Raw genomic sequence first — 23,314 nt, forward strand, 5'->3', positions numbered from 1 at the left:
GGTGCTCAGGACAACTTGCTATGATGTGAGGAATATCATAACTGAGACCCAGAAAAAAACGGGTTTGGAGGAAACAGGTAAGTGCTGAGCTCAGGATAAGCGACAGTCCTGTGGCCTTTGGGAAACTAGGAACATGTCTGGATGGATGGATACGGACCAGTGCCATTTAGGGCAGATGGCCATATTTGGACTTGGTAGGTGCTAAAGTGGTATTCAAGTTAGCACAGACACTGGTTTCCAACAGTGGGGAAAGACTGAGTGAGGGTGGAGGACTATTTCCTCCACTTGAAATACTGTCGGGAGCTCACAAAAGCCAGTCATGGGCAGCAGGTTTTGTGACTCAGATATTCATATAGACTACCTTCCTGTTCAGCCTCTCTGCCCATTATCTTTCTCTGTTTCTCTCTCCCTGCTAAGAGTTCAGTTTCTCTAAACTCTTCTTTATGATCTGTTGGGACATTGTTCTCGGGGAACACTTACTCTCCTCTGACCAAGAGCCTTGTGTCAGTCCTTCCCACTCCTACTCCAGCCGTGTTTGGAGAGAGCTGGATAAAGAATGTGCTGAGTAACTCTGAAAGACTCTAGATGAGCCTGTTCTGATAAAGTTGAGACAGAGTCCCCAGCCAGATAAGATACTGGAGTGCAGCACAAAGAGAAGAGTGTGCTAGGGCTCCCTGTGGAGAGCAGAACACACAGAGTCATTTAGATATCGTATGAATAAAGCAGATCTAGTGTTTGTTGATGTCATTCTTACTAAAAACTCTTTCTAAAAGAATAACTAAGAGTGCCTACAGGTATGAAGCACCAGGCCTTCAAAGGCTATGTTTTTGAAAACTGATTATGAGGGGCTGGAACCAGTACCTTGTTAGTCTACAAGGTGTGGATTATAGGAAATCTGGAGCAAGTTATTCTGTTTGGGAAAATAAAGAGCCATGAATTTAGTACAGTTGACCCCTGAACAACACATGGGTTAGGGGTGCAAATCCCCTCATGCAGTCAAAAATCTGCATATAACTTTATAGTCAGCCCTCCATATCTGCAATTCTACATCCAACTATTCAACCAACTACAGACGGTGTAGTACTGTAGCATGCATTTATTGAAAAATACGCACGTGTAAGTGGACCTGCGCAGTTCAAACCCATGTTGTTCAAGTGTCAACTGTAGTTTCTACTCAATACTCAATTATGAAATCACCAAAACTGAGACTGGGAGACTCTAGGTAAGTCAATAAACTTTGCTGGGCCTTAATTTCCCCATCTATTAAATGAGTTAATTAGACTAGATAATCTCTAAAGATTCCCCTCAACTCTAAACTTACAATTTCATGGAATACTTAAAACAACTTTTTTAACATGGAAAATTTCAAAAAGACATAAAAAGTAGAGAACAACATAAGGAACCCTCAAGTACCAAACATTCTGCTTCAACACATGTCCAATTTTATTTTACCTAAACCCCTACTTACTCACCTTCTTGCTCCCATTGTATTATTCTGAAGCAAGTCCTAGACATCATATGAAATACATTTTAATAATTCTCTTGAAGCAAAGATAGTTTACAAATAACATATCAGGCAAGTTAGTCTCTCCACTTATCCTGGATACTTTCTCTTACTGCAACTGTAAACACTGTCATTTAACTTGGCATTATAGGATGCTAAGTATCACATGCTGAACCCAGATATAATCAATAAATGAGGACCTACCTTTTTTTATTTGGCCATGCCACATGGCTTGTGGGATCTTGGTTCCCCGAATAGGGATTGAACCCAGGTCCTCAGCAATGAAAGCATGGGTTCCTAACCACTGGACCGCCAGAGAATTCCCAGGAAGGGCTACCATTAATGAGCACTTGCTATCTTCTAGGTATTACTGTGCTGTTTTATTTATCTATTACTGTGCAACAAATTACACCAATATTTTGGAAACAAGAAACATTTATTATCTCATAGTTTCTGTGAGTAAAGAATCCAGGAGCAGTTTAGCTGGATTTTGGTTCAGGGTCTGTCAAGAGGCTGCAATCAAAGTGTTGGCTGTGGCTGCAGTCATTTCAAAGCTCATCTTGGGGAGGATCCACTTCTGAAATCACTTACAAGGCTGCCTGATGACATGCTAGCTGGCTTCCCCCAGAGTGAGCAACCCAAGAAGGTGAGAGAGAGAATCCAAGACTGAAGCCCCAGTCTTTTTTATAACCTCATCTTGTTAGAGACATCTCATTGCTTCTGATGTATTCTGCGTGTTAAAGCCAGTCAGTAAGACCACCCCACAGTCAGTGGAAGGGGATTATGCAAGGGCATAAACCAGGAGGCAGGGATCATTACCAGGGTAAGCTATAATGAATGAGAGGCCATCTATCACATATGCTAAGTATTGATTACTGAACTGGTCTCTTTGATAATTATAGCTTATTATAAATTAATAAATGAGCTTATTTATGAACATCATTCCACACGCTTTAAAGATGAGTAAAATTAAGTAACCTGCCTAAGGACAGAGCAGAAGAAAGTGAGGGAACCATGGTCTGATTTATTTCAGTCATTCATCAAGTACTTTTTGAGAGCCTATCATGTACTTGATATTCTGCTAGGTACTGGGGATTTGGAAGAAAATGTGACATGTGAATACACATAAGCTATCACAGGGCTGTTCATGAGAATGTAAATTGGTGCAGCCACTGTGGAAAACAGTATGGAGGTTCCTCAACAAACTAAAAGTGGGATTACCATATGATCCAGCAATCCCACTACTGGTTATATATCTGAAGAAAACAAAAACACTAATTCAAAAGATACATGCACCCCAATGTTCAAAGCAGCACTATGTACAATTGCCAGGATATGGAAGCAACCTAAGTGGCCATCAACAGATGAATGGATAAAGACGTGATACACACACACACACACACACACACACACACAGTGGACTACTACTCAGCCATAAAAAAGAATGAAATTTTGCCATTTGCAGGAACGTGGATGGACTTAGAGGGTATTATGCTTAGTGAATTAAGTCAGATAGAGAAATCTGACAATAGATAATGGTAACAAATGCTATATGTTATCACTTATATGTGGAACCTAAAAAATAAAACTAGTGAGCATAACAAAAAAAGCATAGTAGTATAAAGCTCTTTGAATATTTCTATGAAAAGCAATGTTTAGGAGTTTTTGAAGACAACAACTAGGAAGATGAAAATAACGTGGCTGCTGCAGCACTGAAGATGTCTGCCTAAAACATCTTGCTTATTTTAAGAAAAATTTCAACGTTTCCATTCAACTCCTTTGCACTGCTGATCTGCAGAAGTCTGCAGAAATTGACCATGCCCAATCTGACGTCTGTATGCCCCTCTTCAGTGGGCTGATTCTTTTATGCATTCTTGTATCTATACAGACTCAATGGAAACTGTGATACCATCACGAAAACAATTATGCTATATGTTATGCTATGTTGGGCTCTCCAGCTCCCTTCCCACTTTTTAGACAGTAAATATGTGTTAAAAATTAAGAGGAACTTATTTTAGCCCTGGGTCCATAAGAGTGCAGTTGAAAAGGCTGCTGCTGACTCAAGGACTTTCAGACTTAATAGCTACCTTAGACAAAAAATTAGACCCCAAACATACAAGTTCATTCTATGAAATTTTGGGTAGAATATGGCAATGGAAATGTATGGTAAATCTATAGAACAATTAAAATAGTGAAAAAAAATTAAAGACATCCTTAAATCCTACACTGCAAATTGAGAAAAATTTCTCAATCAAATGGAAGAGATATACTGGTTTCTTCCATTTTTCATTTCTGTGGGTGCAAAAAACTGTGAAAAGAGGGAAAAACCCCTCAATCTATGACTGTTAATAAAATGTACCCATTACAAAATCTTGTAAATGATTTTAAACTATTAATTAATTTGCCCTTGAGAAAGGAAGGACAAGAAGTGAACAAGCTGAATTCTGAAGTATTAGTTCCTTTATAAACTTCGGTCCAGATGGTCACTGTCAAAGACTGGTTTCCACTAGGCTCAGAATGACTCCAAACTATTATTAAATAAGACATTTTTTATTGCTGTTTCTTTCTACTGAATCAATTCTTACTGCTAACGTGGTCAGGGAAATAGTTTCTGCTATTGGCTACAAAATTTAAACTATCCATATATGCAATAAACTTTGGAAGTAAGTTGACAACAGGACCCTCATGACCGAGGTTTAATCTCATACTTTTCAGCAAAAATACAGATTTAATAAGGAGAGAGTAATTCTCAGGAAAATGATCCTTATGTATGTGAATACTCATCGTTAGTGCACAAATCTTGCCAATTCTAATTCTGACCTGCCATGGAATCTGTGAAGTCACTCGCCAGTTTTTTTTGCCAGGAGGTAAAAGAGTTCTCCTAATTTGTTTCAAACCATTTGCTTCTTCCTGAATAACTAGTTGTTATTTTTCCATGTATATATAATTACATATATATAATTATTTCAAAACGTAGTTAACAATATCTCATAAAGTTTGCATTAAGGGAACGGACCATGCATGCAGCCGTGTGGATAAGGAGGCTACAGTTATTTAGGAGGCCTGAGAGGACTGATTATTTAAACGAGCAATTTCCAAGTACCGAGTTCCCATCCCCAAATCTCTGCCGAGGTAGCGACACCGAGCTTGGTCAAGGACTCTGAAGGGCCGCTGCAGTCAGGAAGGACTTAGGCAAGCCCCAGTCGGCGGGTCTCTCTACTGCCTGAGAGGCCCTCTGTCATACGTGGGAATTCCAACTCCCATCCTGGGAAGGAAACTTCTCATCCAGAGACCTGCGTCTCTCTCAGCACTGTCCTCAGTGACTTTGAGGGACTCGGAGTCCCTTTCCTCGCCTTTGAAAAACCGGAAAAGATCAGCCGCCACCTGCTTGAGGCCAAGGCAATAAAGCCGCACCACAGGCGAGTCTGAGAGCCGCAGGAAGGGGTGCAAAGCAGTACCTTGAGTCCTTTCTCCCTGGCTCTGTTTCTGCTCGGGACCCGCCGCGCGCACGCGGAGGCGGGGCTCACGGGCTGTCGGCACTGGCACCCCCGCGCCCTGAGGGTGTCGCGGCGGGGTGCGTGGGGGAGGGGAGCAGTGGCCGTGCAGCCTCGGCCCTCCCCGGGGGCGGGGCTCGAGCGCTGCCCCGCCCCCGCGTCCTCCCTTCCCCACCCCTCCCCCACGCCTTTTTCCACCGCCCCCGCAGTAGGAAAGGGAGCTGGAGGGGGGAAGGAAAGTGCTGTTCTGTGGAAAGGGGCGGAAGGAGAGGGAGAAAAAAAGAAAAAGGGAACAGAAACATGGCCGTCAGCTGTCGGGGCAGCAGTGCAGCACGCAGCTCCTAGGCAACCCGCCGCCCGCACTACCGGCCTCGGGTGAGCCGAGGCGCCGGCGCGAGCTCGCGCTCCCGGCTGTTACCCCTCGTTGCAAGCGGCGCCCCTCGAGACCCAGCCCGGGAGGCGGCGCAGGCGCAGAGCGGCGGTGGTGGCGGCGGTGGCGGCGGCGGCCGCCAGAGCAAATCCCCGGCCCTTCCCTGTCGAGGGCGCCCAGGCCCGAAGCCGGCGCTTTCATGCCCCAGGAAGGGGCTGTGCCCGGGTGGCGCTGAAGGAGGAGCGGGCGGCAGGTGAGTCTGCGGCGGAGGGCCTTTCGCGGAGGAACCCTGCGCCGCCCGTCATCTAGACCCGCGCTCCCGGGCCGGGTGGGCGCTGGGCAGGTAGCAGCTCGGAGGGCTGGGTTCCGAGGGCCGGCGTGCAGGGGTCGCCGAGAAGGCGTAGAGTGGCCTGGACTGGCATTCTCGGCCTAGTTTCTCTGCGGTTTCCGGGGGCGGGGAGTCCCCGGAGCCTGCGGGGTGTGATGGGGGAGAGGCCGCTCGGGAAGGGCCTCCCCGTGCCGCCGACCCGGCTGCGGAGAGCCACTGCGGTGGAAGGAAGCGCGAGGGGTCTGGGCCTTCGGGACCGCCGAGGAGACTGCCGCCTGGGTGGGGGGCAAGGGGCGTGGACCGGGGTACCCGAGGGGGTTGGGGGCCAGGGCGGGGAGAGAACTGGGGACCTGGGCAGGTGTCTCAGGTGAATTGAGGACATTTCCTCCTCCGCCTTGCCGTGGCGGATCCTCAGGGCTTCTTTGTTGGCGATGACTTTTAGGAAGGCAGGTTTCATTCAACTCCGAGTGACTAAACCAAAAAACCAACTAATGAGCCCCTATTGCTGACTCCAGTAAAGAGCTGTAACTTTTCTGCATTGAGGATGCTGTCATCTATTCCCCCCTCCTTTTCTTTTTCTGCTTCATAGACCTTTTCCTTCTCGAAGATCGTACTTCATCAGAATACATAGGAAATGACCCAGTTTTTAAATAGTATTCCCCCTCCTTCCTATTAACTGTTTGTTTCACACGGGAAAATTTAGGGCAGTTACCGAAGTTACTTGTGTAAATGCGAGGGAAAGAGTCATCTCCAGTAATGAACCCTAAGCTGTGTGTTTTTGCTTCAGAGAAATTGTCAAGCATTGTAGTCTGGGTAATTGATTTACTGAACCTGCTTAATTGTGTGCAAACTCGTGTTAAGATGTTCTCCCTAGACTCTAATTTATCTTAGGAGTAGGTTTTCCCTTCCGGTCTCAGTTTAGAAGGCGAAGGATGTAGTAAGGAGAGAATGTTTGTGCTAAAGAGGTAAGTTTTCAATAAATATTTGATTTGAGGGGATCGTGTGTATTAAGCTATCTGAAATGCAGAGAACTGTAGGATTTTCTGTGTACACGTGATAAGAGAAAAACTGGTTGTAAAAGGAAAAATTCATTTCTGAGCATTGAAGGATACCTGTTCTTTATCAACGTTACCATGAAAAAAAAAAGTTCTCTATTTTATTTTTTGCCCTGTTCTTTGTGTTACTGTTAAAAATTTGATAAACTGCCTTCTTGGTGTGAGACTGGAACTCAGAAATGAACTTAGATTTGTATTCATGAGGTTAATCTGCCTCTCGTACAGACTTGCTTTGACTCGTTTTTCTAGTAATGGCAAACTCAATCCACACTTTCCCCTCATTGGTATCCCCTGTGGCCATTTTGCTAAATAGTTGATTGGGATTAGGGGTCTGTCTTGTGTATTACTGATTTTACTGAACTGATGATATGGCAGTTAACTTTGGTCATAGTACCTCACTTAGTGTACTGCTGTTTAGACTTGTTAATTTGGATAATGGAAAAGGTATGATGTTAGACATTTTTAAGTTGTGTATTGGAGTCATTTACTCTTGTGTAATTTGTAAATGAGCGCATTCTGTCGTTGAGAGTAAATATAGTATTTTGTAGTATAAACTCGAGCTTTCAGCTGGAGAAATTGGCAGTAGAGTTGGTGTGTGGAGACTGTTCTTAAAACGCAAATGTTTTAAATTACAAGGAACTGCAGTGGTGTGTAAGCTGTAACAATTCATGGTGCCAGATTTGGAAGGTTATTTGGCTGAGGCGCTGCCTATAAAGAAACATGTTAAGTATCTGCAATAAAAGCTAATTTGTAGCTATAGACAAGGGATTTTGCATGATAAATAATAACCCAAGGAGGCACCTTTGCTTTTCTATATCTCAAGTTGAGACCAAAACATCTCATATTTTTATTGGAGTTTCCTGCCAAGACAAATATTGATTTTGCACTGGTTTTACTCCTCAGTTTGAAAGTTAGGTTTCAGTCTTATCCTTGCAACTTAAGTACAGGTTGTAAAGTAAAAAAGCTGCTGAGTCAGAGGCAGGTTGTTTCATTTGGTCTTTTTGATTTGCAAATGGAATTTGTTTTAATTTGTATTTCCAGTATAATGTATCTGCTGAAACTTAGTAAGGGCAAATAAGCTTTCATAGTACATGAATTAAAATTTTATCTTCTCTGTGCTGGTACCACAAGTTGTACCTCCTTTTTAAGATTGTCAGTTTGACAGACTTGCAGTGATGGGATGCCTTGTGGGAATTGGAGATTACTCTAAAAGTGTTAAAACGTGGGGAATGAGTTTACATAGTATAGCTGGTGTAAAAGGGTAGGTCTTTAGCATCAGATTGTAGGAAATTCCAAAATCAGATAACTTTATTATTTGAAATTTAAAACTTAGTATTTTGTGGGAAAAAATTAGGTAGTTTTTAAACTTAAAGTTTTTGTTTAAATTTATGTCAGTACATAATACTTACATATAAGCAAGTAAATGTAATACAATTCTCTTCATGTACTATTTGAAAACTAACTTTTTAGTGGAAAAGAATATAACATGATTAAGAGAAATTCAAAAGAAAGAAATGAATTCTCCCTGCTTACATTTACAATTTTCTGTAGTCTAGTTCTGTTATACTTCTATTATATATATATATATTAAGTAAGGTTTTCTTTATTATTTTTATTATTTTTTTGGCTGCGTTGGGTCTTCGTTGCTGCGCCTGGGCTGTCTCTAGTTGCAGCGAGCGGGGGCTGCTCTTCGTTGTGGTGTGCAGGCTTCTCCTTGCGGTGGCTTCTCTTGTTGCGGAGCACGGGCTCTCGGCGCGCGGGCTTCAGTAGTTGTGGCACGTGGGCTCAGTAGTTGCGATTCGCGGGCTCTGGAGCGCAGGCTCAGTAGTTGTGGCGCACGGGCTTAGTTGCTCGGCGGCACGTGGGATCTTCCCGGACCAGGGCTCGAACCTGTATTCCCTGCATTGGCAGGTGGATTCTTAACCACTGCGCCACCAGGGAAGTCCTCTATAGTATATTAGTATAATACTATACTAATCCTGTCTATACTTGCGTATAATTCTGTGGCTAATGTTCATACAATTGTCTTTTTAAACATAATATTGTAATACATATTGCTATATTTTATCATTTTGTAGTAGTCCAAAGTTGTACTGTCACAGTTTATTTAACCATTACTCTTTTATTTTTTTGAATTTTATTTTTTATACAGCAGGTTCTTATTAGTTATCTATTTTATACATACTAGTGTATACATGTCAATCCCAATCTCCTAATTCATCCCACACCCGCCCCCCCCACTTTCCCCTCTTGGTGTCCATACGTTTGTTCTCTATTCTGTCTTTTAATATTTTAGTAATTCCACTTTTTCAATCTTAAAATAATGCTATAATGAAATCTTTTTGCTAGTATGATGGTCCAAGCCAAATTAAACTTTTGAAAATGTAAACATTCTTTGAACTACTTCCTTTGCAGTGGATCATGAGGGCTCCTACAATATGGTATTTGATTGAGAACTGAAAGCAAGGTGAAAACTGTAGCTGTGCATTTGTGACTTGAATTCACTGAATAGGGATTAAAATATAAATTTGTAATTTTCTCTTACTTGCTACAAGTTTCTGTAATAATTCTATTAATTTTATTTTTCAATATAATAAGTAATATTCATATATATATATATAATTTATTTATTTAGTTTTTTTGGCCACGACCTATCTTAGTTCCCTGACCAGGATTGAACCCGCAGCCCCTGCATTGGAAGCACAGAGTCTTAACCACTGGACCACCAGGGAAGTCCCTAAAATTTTTAATTCTTATGGTAATATTGTGGGGCATAAATATTTCTAAGAGGACCACATTTCAACCAAATTTAATATTTAAAAATCTAGATTTTTAATTATTTGACTTATGGAAGAGTCATTTTATAGGATTTTTTAAATCTTTGAAATATTTTAAAGGATTCCTTGAATCTAGTTTGTCATTGTGTATGCTTACTTTAGGGATGCTTAGATCCTAAAAGCATAAATGTTAGGAGTCTCTATTTTTTAATTATGCAAAAAAGTCTTTGTTAAATAGGTACTGTGCTATCTGCTAGGGATAAAAAGATGAATAACATACAGTCTGTATATTAAAGTCTAGTAGGATAAACATCATAGTCTTGTAGGTAAGCATCATAACTACCACATCATGACAAATCTAGAATAGAGCAAATGATGCTATAGGAGCAGAGAGAAATACCTAAGTGTGTTTGGTGTGTATTAGAGGTGCTTTACAGAGGAGGCATTTGATTTAAAACTCAAAGATGTGAAAAGGCACAAAGTAATGAAAGCATGTGGTGGGTTTTATTAAGATGCAAGTAACTTAGTGTGGGGCCACAGGTAGTTTTGGAGGGAAGTGGGGCATAAGCTGGAGGGGTAAGTAGGGGCTGTGTCATGAAGGATCTTAAAAGTCAGGAAGGAAATTAAGACTATACATTGCAGGGAACAGGGAGCCATTTAATAATTTTAAGCTGTTAAATATCTTTGGCTCAGTTGTGAAGGATGGATTTGGGAGACCAGCTTGAGTGAGGCTGCAGGTTCATCAGCTAGGAGGTCTTGTAGGCATCTAGATGAGAATTGAGAACAGCAGTGGTAGGGATGGAAAAAAGTTGATAGAATAGAGAACTATATAGACATTTTCCTCTGGTTGAAAAGCCCTATCTCTGTAGTCTTATTTTCTCCTTGCCTACTGTGCACCTGTCACACTGGCCTACTTTTAGATTCCTTCCCTTAGAGCCTTTACATGTACTCTTCCATTTACCTGTTACTTTTCTGAGAGGTCTTTCCTGATCACACTGTCTAGTTAGCGAGATCAGGTGTTATCATAGCATCTTGTTATTTTATTCTGTAGAGTTTAATTTTTCTTCCTTCCCTTCCTTCCCTCCCTCTGTCTCTTCCTTTCTTCATATTAGTCCCCCTTACTGGGTTGGAGGTTATGTGAGATGTGATTCCTTTTAATTAATTAATTAATTTATTTATTAACCGTGGGTTGGTTTCTGGTCTCTCTCTGTTCTGTTGGTCTAAATGTCTGTCTTTATACCAATACTGTATTGTCTTCATTACTGTTTCTTTATAGCAAGCCTTGCAATCAGGTAGTGTATTTCCTTTACCATTGTGTTTTTATCAAAATTGTTTTGGTTATTTTATATCCTTAGCATTTTCTTATAAATTGTAGAATAAGAGTGTCAGTTTCTACAATAAGCCTGAAAGGGAGAATTGACATTTTAATAATAGTGAGTCTTCTCATACTTTAACATGGCATATCTCTTTTTTTTTGTGGTACGCGGGCCTCTCACTGTTGTGGCCTCTCCCGCTGTGGAGCACAGGCTCCGGACACGCAGGCTCAGCGGCCATGGCTCACGGGCCCAGCCGCTCCGTAGCATGTGGGATCTTCCCGGACTGGGGCACGAACCCGTGTCCCCCACCTCGGCGGGCGGACTCTCAACCACTGCACCACCAGGGAAACCCGGCATATCTTTTCTTTATTTAAATATCTTTAGGGTTTTTTTTGCAGTGTTTTGTAATTTTCATTTTATAGGTATTGCTCACATTTTGTTCAATTGATTCCCCAAGTATTTCATGTTTTTTGATGCTAACTATTGTCAATGATACTTTTTTTTTTTTTTTGCGGTACGCGGGCTTCTAACTGTTATGGCCTCTCCTGTTGCGGAGCACAGGCTCTGGACGTGCAGGCTCAGCGGCCATGGCTCACGGGCCTAGCCACTCCACGGCATGTGGGATCTTCACGGACCGGGGCACAAACTCTCGTCCCCTGCGTCGGCAGGTGGACTCTCAACCACTGCGCCACCAGGGAAGCCCAGTGATACTGTATTTTAAATTTTCTTTTTCAAAATTGTTTCTTGATAGTATATAAAAATGCAATACAAAGTTGACCTTGTATTCTATCTTACTGCATTCAGTTTTCAGTTCTGGTAGCTTTTATGTGGATTCTTTAGGATTTTCTTAATACATAATCATCATGTCTACAGAAAAAGCCAAATTTTGCTTCTTCATTTCCAATCAGTATTCCTTTAGTTTTTTCTTGCCTTATTGCACTAGCTAGATTAGTGGTCTTCACTAGAAATAATGTAAGCCACATGTGTAATTTTGAGTTTTCTAGTAGCTCCACACTAAGAAGTAACAAAAATTAAATTTCATACCTTTAATACATTTTTTATTCTACTACGTCCAAAATATTAACATGTGTTGTAGTTTCTCTAGGGTAGCCATAACAAATAACCACAAATCATGTGGTTTAATTAACAAATTTATTCTCTCACAGTTCTGGAAACTGTAAGTCTAAAATCAAGGTGCCCACTCTGAAGGCTCAGGAAAGAGTCCTTCATTGCCTCTTCCTACTTTTGGTGGTTATTGGCAATTCATATATATAGGACTGTTTGGATTTTCTGTTTCTTCTTATGTCAGTTTTGGAAATTTGTGTCTTAAAAAAATGTCCATTTCATCTACGTTGAAAATGGAATGAAAGTGTTTATAATATTTCCTTGTTAGTTTTTAAATGTCTAAAGGATTTGTAATGATGTACTTTCTTTCATTACTCATTGGTAATTTCTGCCTCCTGTTTTTTTTCTTGATTTAGACTCATGGATTTCTATTGCTTGTCCATTTTCAATTTTACTGATTTCTCTTCTTTTAATTTTTTCCTCTACTTACTCTTGGTTTAATTTGCTTTTGTTTTTCTAACATCTCAAGGTGGACACTTAGATTACTGATTGAAAAGCTTTCCTCTTTTCTAATATAAGTAATAAAATAATAAATTTAGAAGAATACCCTTCTAAACATTGCTTTAGCTGCATCTCACAAATTGATTTCTGTTATTTTCATTTAGTTCAAAATATTTTCTGATTTCTCTTACAGTTTTTTTTTTTTAAATTTTTTGCGGTACGCGGGCCTCTCACTGTTGTGGCCTCTCCTGTTGCGGCACACAGGCTCCGGACGCACAGGCTCAGCGGCCATGGCTCACGGGCCCAGCCACTCCGCAGCATGTGGGATCTTCCCAGACTGGGGCACGAACCTGTGTCCCCTGCATCGGCAGGCGGAGTTTCAACCACTGCACCAGCAGGGAAGCCCTACAGTTTCTTTTTTGATTAATGGATTATTTAGAAGAGTGTTGTTTAGTTTTGAAATATCAGGGAAATTTTATAAGATATCTTTCTGTTATTCCAAATTTCATTCCGTATTCTGTATGTTTTATAGTCTTTTGTAGTAAGTCCCCTGCATACAAATGAGTTCTGTTCCGAGAGCACGTTCACAAGTCCAGTTTGTTTGTAAGTCAAACAAAGTTAGCCTAGGCACCCAACTAACACAATCAGCTATATAGTACTGTACTATAATAGGCTTATAATACTTTTCACACAAATAATACATAAAAAACAAACACAATAAATAAAGAAAACATTTTTAATCTTACAGTACAGTACCTTGAAAAGTACAGTGTACAGTACAACAGCTGGCTTACAGGGGCTGGCACCAAGTGAACAGGCAAGAAGAGTTACTGACTGGAGGAGCGAGAGGACGTGGGAGATGGTAGAGCTGAAGGATCGTCAGCAATAGGGGATGGAGGGCAGGCTGCAATTTCATTCATGCCTGACGTTGATGGCACAGGTTCTGGTTCCTTGCTAGATTCAGTTCTATCTACCCTCTTGAGAAAACGTTCCAGTGATGTCTGGGTAGTAGCTCTTTTTTTCTGTCATAGATGACACGGTAGCACTGGATTGCATTCTGAACAGCTGCTGCAACCTTTGTGTACCGTTCTATGTTTGAGTCCTATGCCTCAAAAACTAACGGTGACTCCTCAAATAAAGAAAATCCCCTTGCCATTTCCTGCGTCATCAATCTCTGCAGTTCTTCAGTTACTTTTTCTTCCTCTTGTCTCTCTTCGTCCTTTCTCTGGGCCTCCAATTCCATCAGGTGTTCATTAGTAAGCTCCTCATGTTGCACAGCAGCAGTAGTGTACAGTAAAGTACACAAAAGCACAACCACTTGTAGAGGATGCAGGCACATGATGATGTACGCCAGATACTTGAAATAATTTACGTGATTGGACATGTAAACACACGTTCATGTCTTTGAAAGTTCGAAACCTGAATGTTTGTATGTATAGGGGACTTACTGTAAATTTATCCAGGCTTGTTTTATGGGCCAGCATATGGTTTATCTTGGTGAATGTTCTGTGTGTAGTTGAAGAGATTGTGGATTTTTGCTGTTGTTGGATGGAATGTTCTATAAATACTAATTATGTCAAGTTAGTTGATAGTGTTCTTCAAATTTTATGTATCCTTACTGATTTTCTGCATACCTGTTTTATGAATTACTGAATGAGGAGTGTTGAATTCTCTTTAATTATGGATCTGTTTATTTCTCCTTTAACTTGTCAGTTTTTGCTTATAGAATGCTCTCTTGTTAGATCTGTACATGTTTAGGATTATGTCTTGATGATTTAACTTTTATGTTATTATGAAATGTTTCTCGTTATCCCTGCTCCGAAGTCTACCTGTTATTAATATGGCCACTCTAGCTTTCTTATGATTAAAATGTACATAATATATATTTTTGCATCCTTGTACCTTTTCAAAAATACTTTACTTTTTAGAACAATTTTAGATTTACAGAAAAATTGAGAATATAGTACAGAGAGTTCTCTATACCCCAGACCCAGGTTCTTAACATCTTGTATTAGTATGGTATGTTTGTTACAATTAATGAACCAATATTGATATGTTATTATTAACTAAAGTCTATAGTTTATTCAGATTTCCATAGTTTTTAGCTAATGTCCTTTTTCTGTTCCAGGATCCCATCCAGATACCACTTTGTTACATTTAGTTGTTGTGTCTCCGTAGACTACTTTTGGGTGTAACAGTTTCTTAGATTATCCTTGTTCTTGATCACCATGACACTTCAGAGGAGAACTGGTCAGGCATTTTGCAGGATTTCCCTTTATTGGAATTCTTCCAATTTTGTTTTTTTTAAGGTTAGATTATGAGGAAGATTGCAGAGATAAAGTGCCACCTTCGTTACATCATCTCAGGGGTACATACTGTCAACATGACTTGTGATTTTGATGTTGGTTATGATTACCTGGCTGAGGTCGTGTTTATCATGTTCTTCACCGTAAAGTTACTCTCCTCCCCCTTTCCATTCTGTACTCTTTGGGAAGAAGTCACTAAGCTTATCCCACACTTAAGGAGTAGGGGATTACACACTCCTTGAGGACAGAGTATCTGCTTAAGTTATTTAGAATTCCTTTGCATGGGAGAGTTGTCTCTTTTCCTTCATTTATTAATTTATTCATATCATTAATTTATATCAGCATGGACTTACAGATATTTATTTTATGCTTTGGGTTATAATCCAGTACTACTTTATTTGTTCAAATTGTTCTAGCCTTGGCTATTGGGAGCTCTTTTAGTTGGTTCCTATGCTCCTTTGACATACACCCATAAATGTGGGTTTGTTGTTGTTCTTGTTTGTTTGCATGTTTGTTAATTCTGGCACTGAAAAAATGCTCCAGGCTCATTTTGGGTTTTTTTGTTTTTATTGTTTTTTTCACTTTGTTTTTTAAATTTTTTTCTCAAGTTTTAAAAATTGAATTATAGTTGATTTACAATGTTGTGTTAGTTTCTGGTGTACAGCAAAGTGATTCAGTGATTGTGTATGAGTGTGTGTGTGTGTGTGTATATATATATTTCAGATTCTTTTCCCTTATAGGTTATTAAAAATATTAAGTGTAGTTCCCTGTGCTATACGGTAGGTCCTTGTTGGTTATCAATTTTATATATAGTAGTGTGTATATGTTAATCCCAAACTCCTAATTTGTCCCTACCCCCCCCTTTCCCCTTTGGAAACCATAAGTTTGTTTTCTGTGTCTGTGCAGGCTCATTTTGTATAAAGGTTTCCCCTGCTATATGAAAGTACTAGAGTGTTCCTATGAAACCTTTCCTAAGCCAGAATGGTGTAAAGTGAAGAAACAGTTACTTTAGGACACATCTTGTTAACGAATGCACACAATAAATCAAAATGAAGCACAGATGCTTACACAGTTCAAAGCTATATCAGCTTGATGCTGAGATGCGGAGTGTAGTTCCTGGGGAGGGAGCTTGGTGGTGCCATTCTCCTCTCTCTGCTTGGGGTGCACACTGCCTTTATAACTGCTTGCTGCGAAACAAATGCTGACTGAGTAATGTTCCATTGTATGTATGGGGATATATGTGTATGTATAGCTGCTTCACTTTGTTATAAAGCAGAAACTAACACACCATTGTAAAGCAATTATACTCCAATAAAGATGTTAAAAAAATAAAAAATAGGGCTTCCCTCGTGGCGCAGTGGTTGGGAGTCCGCCTGCCGATGCAGGGGACATGGGTTCGTGCCCCGGTCCGGGAGGATCCCACATGCCGCGGAGCGGCTGGGCCCATGAGCCACGGCCGCTGAGCCTGCGTGTCCAGAGCCTGTGCTCTGCGATGAGAGAGGCCACAGCAGTGAGAGGCCCGTGTACAGCAAAATAAATAAATAAATAAATAAAAAATAAAACAAATGCTGAATGTTATTTTTGCTTTTCACCTCTTTCCATAAAAGTGTAATTTTTTTTCAGATTTGTTTTGGATTAGCAAAAATAGGTGCTTATGTAGGTCTTTTGTAAAAGTGAAGTGGCATATAGTGAACTTTTGAAAAGCAAAGGATACCTGTATTTCCTGTCCCAGTCCTATAATCAGTCATTTCTTCAAGGAGCCTTGGTTCCTCTTGTTGGAGGATGGTGTTAGAAAGCAAGATCTACATGCTTGGTGTGCTGATTGCTACTGGATGTCGTTGCTTCTATGTCTTCTTAGTTGATTGAGCAAGGAAATATACTTGTGTGTAGTAACCCGTTGTATACCTATAACTCTTCCTATATATCACCATCTGTATTTATATTAAACTAAATATGAATTCGTGGTGAGCTCCAACTTTAATCCATTACTACATGGATACTTCTCCCCTTGCTTATCTGTAAATACCTGCTCCGACAATGAGAAACCTGGCTCCCACCGTCTGTCATCCATTTATATAATTGTTCAGTTCCAGTATACATGTATAGCAGTATCAGAACTGTTAACTCATACCCCTGTGTGAAACAGTTTTATCAGCTAGAGTGCCTGTTTGCAGTTCCTGTTGCTTTTAGTTTTAAAGACTCTACTCATTTCTAAAGTTACTTTGGCCAGCATCTCGCCACCCCTCCACCCCGACCCCTTCAGTGAGGTTGTTTTCAAACATTTGTAGTAGTTATATTCTCTTGACCTACTCCACATTCCTTCAGTGGATCCCATGACCTCCACAATGGTTTTGATAATTTTGCATACATTAAAGCTCGCTCTCTGTGTTGTAAATTTTGACAAATGTGTAATGTCGTGTATCTACCATTACAGTATCATATTGAATAGTTTTATATCTGTAGAGGTTTCCACACTTCAATTTTTCAGCCCTCTCTGCCAAACCCCAAAACCCTGGAAACCACTGATCTCTTTTTACTGTTTCTGTAGTTTTTGCCTTTTCTAGAATGTCATGTAAAAGGAATCATATTAGCATTTCATACTGCCTTCTTTCACTTTGCAATATGCATTTAAGGTTCCTCCAAGTCTTTTTGTGGCTTGATAGCTCATTTATCGCTGAACATATCAGGTTTTTGTTTTTGTTTTATCTGTTCACCTATTGAAGGACATTTTCTTTGCTTCCAGTTTTTGGTGATTGTATGTAGGTTTTGTATGGACATAAATTTTCAAATCAGTTGGGTAAATACCTAGGCGTGTGATTGCTGAATCATACAGTAAGCTTATGTTTAGCTTTGTAAGAAACTGTCAAACTGTCTTTCAGAGTGGCTGTTCCATTTTGCATTCCCATTAGCAGTGAATGAAAGGTTCTGTTCCACATCTTCATCAGCATTTGGTATTGTCAGTTTAAGAAATTTTTTAGCCATTCTAATAAGTCTGTATTGCCATCTCATTATTTCAGTTTGTATTTCTCTAGTGACTAATGATGTTGAGTATTTTTTCATATACATGTTAGCCATATGTATATATTCTTTGGTGAAGTATATGTTCAGATCTTTTGCCCATTTCTTAATTGGGTTGTCTGTTTTCTTACTGTTTAGTTCTGTGTGTTTTTGGTGTATTTTGGATACCAGCTCTTTATCAGATATGTTTTTTGCAAATATTTTATCACATTCTCTGGCTTGTCTTTTCATTCTCTTAACAGTGTCTTTAACAGAGCAGAAGTTTTTAGTAAAGTCTACCTTGTCAGGTTTTTTTTCGTGGATTGTGCTTTTGGTGTTGTATCTAAAAATTCATCGCCAAACCCAAGATCACATATAGATTTTTCTCCTGTGTTTTCTTCTAGAAGTTTTATAGTATTGTATTTTATATTTAGGTATATGATTCATTTTGAATTATTTTTTGTAGAAAGTGTAAGGTCTCAGTCTCTTTTTTGCATATGGGTATCTAATTTTCCCACTACTACTTGTTGAGGCTATCTTTTCTCCATTGAATTGTCTTTGCTCCTTTGTCAAAAGTCAGTCATTCTTTTACTTTTAATGCATTTGTGTCTTTATATTTAAAATTTGTTTCCTGTAGATAGATTAGAATTGAGTCTTTCTTTTTTATAACCCAGTCTAATAGTTTCTGTCTTTATTTAGGAGTGGTTAGATCACTTGACAATTTGCTTTTGAAAATCAGCTTAATTGAGATATAATTTATACACCATAAAATTCACCCATTTAAAGGGTTCAATTCAGTGGTTCTTAGAATATTTACAGAGTTTTACAGCCATTGGCATAATCTAATTTAGAGCATTTTCATCATGCCAGAGGGAAATCTTATGTCCATTCGTAGTCACTATCCAATCCCCCTCTCTCGCACCCCAGCCCTAGGCAGCCACTAATCTAGTTTTTGTTTCTATAGATTTGCCTATTCTGGACATTTCATTTAAATGAAATCATATAGTATGTGATCTTTTGTGACTGGCTTCATTCATTTAGAATAATGTTTTTGAGGTTCACTCATGTTATATGTATCAGTACTTCATTCCTTTTTTAAAAAATTGTGGCAAAACTCACATAATATAAAATTCACCATGTTAACAACTTGAAAATCTACAGTTCAGTGGCATTTAGTACATTCTCAATGTTACGCAACTGTCATCACTATCTAGTTCCAGACTGTTTTTATCACCCGAAAGGAAATCTTTTTCTCTTTAATCAGTCATTCCCCATTCCTCTTCCCCCCTCCTTCCCCCTCCTGACAATCACTAGTTTGCTTGCTTTCTCTGTAGATTTGCCTATTCTGGATATTTACTGTAAATGGAATAGTATAATGTTTGACTTTTGTGTCTGGCTTCTTTCACTTAGCATAATGCTTTCTAGATTCATCCGCGTCACAGCATGTATCAGTAGTACTTCATTCCTTGTTATGGCTGAATAATACTCCATTGCATGGAAATTCCACATCATGAGTTGATGGACATTCGGGTTGTTTCTACATTTTGGCTATTTTGAGTAGTGTTGCTATGAATATTGTATCCAAGTTTTTATATGGACAGTTTTTTTTTTCAGGTTTATTTGTATTTTTCTTTTTTTTCTTTTTTTTTTTTTGTGGTACGTGGGCCTCTCACTGTTCTGGCCTCTCCTGTTGCGGAGCGCAGGCTCCGATGTGCAGGCTCAGCGGCCATGGCTCACGGGCCCAGCCGCTTCGCAGCATGTGGGATCTTCCCGCACCGGGACACGAACCCGTGTCCCCTGCATCAGCAGGCAGACTCTCAACCACTGCGCCACCAGGGAAGCCCTCATTCTTTTTTATGGCTGCGTAGTATTCCACTGTGTGTGTGATCCCCGGCCCCGCCACACACACCATATGTCTCCTTTATCTGTTCATCTGTTGATGGGCACTTAAGTCACTTCCATATTTTGGCTATCGTAAATAATGCTGCTCTGAACATTGGGGTGCATGTATCTTTTTGAACTCGTGTTTTCTTTTTTTTTTTCAAATATATGCCCAGCAGTGGAATTGCTGTGTCATATGGTAGTTGTGTTTTAGTTTTTTGAGGAACCTCCATAGTGTTTTCCACAGTGGTGGCACCAATTTACATTCCTACCAACAGTGCGTGAGGGTTGCCTTTTTTCCACACCCTCTCCAACATTTGTTATTTGTTATCTTTTTGATAATAGCCATTCTGACCAGTGTAAGGTGATATCTCATTGTGGTTTTGATTTGCATTTCCCTGATGTGAGCAATGTTGAGCATCTTTTCAAGTACCATGGACATATATTTTCATTTGTCTTGGTAGACTACTTAAATTTAGTGAAATTATTGGTATGGTTGGGTTTGTGTGTATTATTTTTCTATCTTTTTTTTTTTTTTATCTTTGAAGAAAAGTCACTTTATTTGAGCTAAGAAAAGGGCACTTGACCACTTATATTTACCAAAGAGAGAGTTCAGTACGACTCCATCATGAACTTTGTTCTGCTAATGGGAGCAGGATAGGTATCACTGTTTGAGACAACTATGTTTTCTTAAGCTTTTTTATTTTTATACAGTAGGTTCTTATTAGTTATAAGGTTTTTTTTTGTTTTTTTGCGGTATGCGGGCCTCTCACTGTTGTGGCCTCTCCCATTGCGGAGCACAGGCTCCGGACGCACAGGCTTAGCGCTGTGGCTCACAGGCCCAGCCGATCTGCGGCATGTGGGATCTTCCCAGACCGGGGCATGAACCCGTGTCCCCTGCATTGGCAGGCGTACTCTCAACCACTGCGCCACCAGGGAAGCCCAAGTTTTATACACATCAGTGTATACATGTCAATCCCAATCGCCCAATTCATCACACACCCCCCACTGCCCCCCACCGCTTTTCCCCCTTGGTGTCCATATGTTTGTTCTCTATATCTGTGTCTCAATTTCTGCTCTGAAAACCCGTTCATCTGTACCATTTTTCTATGTTCCACATATATGCATTAATATACGCTATTTGTTTTTCTCTTTCTTACTTCATTCTGTATGACAGTCTCTAGATCTGTCCATGTCTCAACAAATGACCCAATTTCGTTCCTTTTTATGGCTGAGTAATATTCCCTTGTATATATGTACCACATCTTCTTTATGCATTTGTCTGTCGATGGGCATTTAGGTTGCTTCCATGACCTGGTCATTGTAAATAGTACTGCAATGAACATTGGGGTGCATGTGTCTTTTTGAATTGTGGTTTTCTCTGGGTATGTGCCCAGTAGTGGGATTGCTGGATCATATGGTAATACTATTTTTAGTTTCCTAAGGAACCTCCATACCATCCTCCATAGTGGCTGTATCAGTTCACATTCCCACCAACAGAGCAAGAGGGTTCCCTTTTCTCCACACCCTCTCCAGCATTTGTTGTTTGTAGATTTTCTGATGAAGCCCATTCTCACTGGTGTGAGGTGATACCTCATTGTAGTTTTGATTTGCATTTCTCTAATAATTAGTGATGTTGAGCAGCTTTTCATGTGCTTCTTGGCCATCTGTTTATCTTCTTTGGAGAAATGTCTGTTTAGGTCTTCTGCCCATTTTTGGATTGGGTTGTTTGTTTTTTTAATATCGAGCTGCATAAGCTGTTTATATATATTGGAGATTAATCCTTTGTTGATTCATTTACAAATATTTTCTCCCATTCTGAGGGTTGTCTTTTTGTCTTGTTTATGGTTTCCTTTTCTGTGCAAAAGCTTTGAAGTTTCATTAGGTCCCATTTGTTTATTTTTGTTTTTATTTCCATTACTCTAGGAGGTGGATCAGAAAAGATCTTGCTGTTACTTATGTCAAAGAGTGTTCTTCCTATGTTTTCCTCTAAAAGTTTTATAGTGTCCGGTCTTACATTTAGGTCTCTAATCCATTTTGAGTTTATTTTTGTGTATGGTGTTAGGGAGTGTTCTAATTTCATTCTTTTACATGTAGCTGTCCAGTTCTCCCAGCACCACTTACTGAAGAAACTGTCTTTTCTCCATTGTATAACCTTGCCTCCTGTGTCATGAAGTAGTTGACCATAGGTGCGTGGGTTTACCTCTGGGCTTTCTATCTTGTTCCATTGATCTATGTTTCTGTTTTTCTGCCACTATCATATTGTCTTGATTACTGATTATTACTTGATTATTACTTGATTACTTGATTATTGCAGTATAGTCTGAAGTCAGGGAGTCTGATTCCTCCAGCTCCATTTTTTTCCCTCAAGACTGCTTTGGCTATTTGGGGTCTTTTGTGTCTCCATAGAAATTTTAAGATTTTTTTATCTAGTTCCGTAAAAAATGCCATTGGTAATTTGATAGGGATTGTATTGAATCTGTAGATTGCTTTGGGTAGTATAGTCATTTTCACAGTATTGATTCTTCCAATCCAAGAACATGGTATATCTCTCCATCTGTTGGTATCATCTTTAATTTCTTTCATCAGTGTCTTATAGTTTTCTGCATACGGGGCTTTTATCTCCCTAGGTAGGTTTATTCCTAGGTATTTTATTCTTTTTGTTGCAATGGTAAATGGGAGTGTTTCCTTAATTTCTTTTTCAGATATTTCATCATTAGTGTATAGGAATGGAAGAGATTTCTGTGCATTAATTTTGTATCCTGCAACTTCACCAGATTTATTGATTAGCTCTAGTAGTTTTCTGGTGGTATCTTTAGGATTCTCTATGTATAGTATCATGTCATCTGCAAACAGTGACAGTTTTACTTTTTCTTTTCCAATTTGTATTCCTCTTATTTCTTTTTTTCTCTGATTGCTGAGGCTAGGACTTCCAAAACTATGTTGAATAATAGTGGTGAGAGTGGACATCCTTGTCTTGTTCCTGATCTTAGAGGAAATGCTTTCAGTTTTTCACCATTGAGAATGATGTTTGCTGTGGGCTTGTCATATATGGCCTTTATTATGTTGACGTAGGTTCCCCCTATGCCCACTTTCTGGAGAGTTTTTATCATAAATGTGTGTTGAATTTTGTCAAAAGCTTTTTCTGCATCTATTGAGATGATCATATGGTTTTTATTCTTCCATTTGTTAATATGGTGTGTCACAGTGATTGATTTGCGTATATTGAAGAATCCTTGCATCCCTGGGATAAATCCCACTTGATCATGGTGTATGATCCTTTTAATGTGTTGTTGGATTCAGTTTGCTAGTATTTGGTTGAGGATTTTTTCATCTATATTCATCAGTGATATTGGTCTGTAATTTTCTTTTTTTGTAGTATATTTGTCTGGTTTTGGTATCAGGGTGATGGTGGCCTCATAGAATGAGTTTGGGAGTGTTCTTTCCTCCGCAGTTTTTTGGAAGAGTTTGAGAAGGATGGGTGTTAACTCTTCTCTAAATGTTTGATAGAATTCACCTGTGAAGCCATCTGGTCCTGGACTTTTGTTTGTTGGAAGATTTTTAATCACAGTTTCAATTGCATGACTTGTGATTGGTCTGTTCATATTTCGTATTTCTTCCTGGTTCAGTCTTGGAAGGTTATACCTTTCTAAGAATTTGTCCATTTCTTCCAGGTTTTCCATTTTATTGGCATAGAGTTCCTTGTAGTAGTCTCTTAGG

At 39.6% G+C, this 23,314-nt stretch overlaps 1 protein-coding gene and 1 long non-coding RNA gene across 4 annotated transcripts in view; one reads left to right on the forward strand and one right to left on the reverse strand.

Annotated features, from left to right (window-relative positions):
* The window catches only part of LOC115844019 (uncharacterized), a 29,874-nt gene extending 24,642 nt beyond the window's left edge, over positions 1 to 5,232 (reverse strand). Inside the window, exon 1 of the long non-coding RNA XR_011377539.1 lies at positions 4,963 to 5,232. This is a non-coding gene — a long non-coding RNA (uncharacterized lncRNA). The remainder of the gene's footprint in view (positions 1 to 4,962) is intronic.
* Positions 5,220 to 23,314, forward strand: part of DENND4C (DENN domain containing 4C) — a 135,693-nt gene continuing 117,598 nt past the window's right edge. For all 3 annotated transcript variants that reach the window (XM_030840586.2, XM_030840588.2, XM_060300970.1), the window contains exon 1: positions 5,220 to 5,621. The gene's annotated coding sequence lies outside the window, so the exon portion shown is untranslated. The remainder of the gene's footprint in view (positions 5,622 to 23,314) is intronic.

Source organism: Globicephala melas, chromosome 6 (assembly GCF_963455315.2).
Source record: "Globicephala melas chromosome 6, mGloMel1.2, whole genome shotgun sequence".
Taxonomy (NCBI): domain Eukaryota; kingdom Metazoa; phylum Chordata; class Mammalia; order Artiodactyla; family Delphinidae; genus Globicephala; species Globicephala melas.